Source organism: Triticum dicoccoides, chromosome 7A (assembly GCF_002162155.2).
Source record: "Triticum dicoccoides isolate Atlit2015 ecotype Zavitan chromosome 7A, WEW_v2.0, whole genome shotgun sequence".
In the NCBI taxonomy this organism is placed as follows: Eukaryota; Viridiplantae; Streptophyta; class Magnoliopsida; order Poales; family Poaceae; genus Triticum; species Triticum dicoccoides.
Window position 1 is genome coordinate 705,277,926 of NC_041392.1, and position 2,135 is coordinate 705,280,060.

General features: G+C 45.6%; 1 non-coding gene and 1 pseudogene across 1 annotated transcript; one reads left to right on the top strand and one right to left on the bottom strand.

Moving 5' to 3' along the window:
• Positions 1-859: 859 nt before the first annotated feature.
• Positions 860-1,053, top strand: LOC119334787. Its single transcript, XR_005161550.1, has one exon. It is a non-coding gene; the product is annotated as a U2 spliceosomal RNA (small nuclear RNA).
• A 455-nt stretch (positions 1,054-1,508) lies between these two features.
• LOC119333970 overlaps positions 1,509-2,135 on the bottom strand; it is a 3,351-nt pseudogene continuing 2,724 nt past the window's right edge.

A 2,135-nucleotide genomic window follows, 5' to 3' on the forward strand; every position in this document is an offset into this window, starting at 1 on the left:
CCATGACAAAACCATGACAGGAACTCCACCTTGACTCTGCCGAGGTTCATGTTGGATTTGCAGGCGATCCGATTACCCCTCCCATGCAGTTCGGCTTGGATTGGTGAGCGCCACATCTTGCTGACCTCCACCCCCTTTTATTCATGTGCAGCTCGGAGGCGCGCCACGTGCAGTCCACTGATCATCACTGCACGTCCATGTAGTACGACTCGATGAACTTCCCTCCTCCCCTTGCAGTCATGGTATCCCGGACTAGTAGTGCGCAGGGACACCCAAGTGGAGTTCATGTGTCACATTTCCCCAAAAACTGATTTTCTGTAGTTCGCTATTTTTAATTTGGGAAATGTTCAGTTCAAATATCAGTATATCACAAAAGCATAAAAAGTCTTTCCAGTTTTGCATAGCCTGCTTAGCGGTCCATATTGCCATCACAAAGTTGAACGAGTGATCACCACACCGAAGAATCCGGCGTCGCTGCAAGCGTCGTCCAGCAAACCTTCATAGGCGGCCATGTCAGGGTCGTCGATCTTGTCGACGAGCGTGCTGATATCACCTGCAAAGAGGAAAAGAGAACTCACTTTTGAGATAAACAAACAGTGCATCGACCATATCACCTTAACACGACTGGTGCGGAAAAGAGAAATTTAAAAGGATAAACATGTATCGATCAGCTGCATGTCCTCTAGGAGAACTACTTGTTCCGTCAGACCGTCACACTCCAACATCCAGTCTGCTGAGTTCAGAGAGGGCGCAGAATGTCTGAATAATAACTCGTGAATTCAGAGAAGACTGCAGCAACATATATTTTTGAATAACTCATGAACGCACTGTTGAATTTCTCTTTCAGAAAGGATGAGGAATCAGGCCTGGCTTTTGGCTAAGATCAAGTGTAGTATCTGTTCTTATCAGTTTAATATCTGATATGTGGGCCATGTGCCCATAGTGATATTAAATTTATTTTTTGTGGGGGAGGGACCACCACAATGGCTTGCCATTGGGTCCCTCGGGTGTCGCCCAGTGCCTTGCACTACTGCCTGGGCAGGCGCACCCCAACCAAAACAATTTTAAATTTTGATTTGTTCTGCCAAAGTGCTTTGAAGTTCAGTCTGCATCCAGTTTGTGAGTGAGAAGATATGTTCATTCTGAACCCCCAAAATGCTTGTAGGACAGGAGGTTGAGCCGTTGGTAGGTTGTTCTTGAGATGGAACTCAGTGTTGTTCCGTTGGTAGATTGGCAAAGGACCGAGACGCCCGGGAGGCTCGAACCGACATAATCACCTTCTATAGAAAAACTGGTGGAGTTTCTAGCCTTTTCGTTGAAAAAAAGATCTCTACGTATGAGCATAACAAATAGAGTGACTGTTCATTGTGCCTGCAAAGTGAGCGCTTTGCCATGGCACTCCTTTGCCTGGTCACAACACACCGGGATAGTTTGTCAACATGTTTTATTGATGAAGCGCCGTGGCCGGTCCCCAATGTTTCCAGTACATGCTAATGCTACAGAAACTGTTACAAAACGAAGTTGGTGAGAACTTTCTGCACCAGGTGCTCCCCATACACCACCTTCTCATACTTGGCAACGCCGCCGGTTTTCTCTCGGCACAACTCCACGGGCTCCACCGCAGCGTCAAAGTTCGACTGCATATACAGGCCATTTGTTTCAGAAAAAAACATCGAGTATAAGCAACTCAATCGGTACAGCCATACATATCATAAATATGTTCGTCCGCGAGAGGGCTATACATACATACATACCTCATAGAAGAATGCGACAGATACACGGTAGCTACAAGAAAATGATTTACAATTGATAAGGTTGCTACAAGAAAAGACTGAATTAGGCGGACAAAACAGATAAAATTCAGTGAAGTTGCAAACAAGGAAACCTTCAGCATGTCTCCGATGTTGCAAACGAAGGTCCCGGGTACGGGCTTGGCTTATATCCACTCACCAGACTGGTTCCTTACCTGATACCAAATTTACTAAAGAGTTTCAGCAGATCAATCTCCTTGCTTCTTGACAGAGGAAACAGAGGGCATAGATGGATAATAGTACAAGATATGTGTGCTAGTGAAGTAATAAGTATCTCAAGAGCACAGATATCACCGTCCTGATTCACCAGTGTCAAAAAGGCCT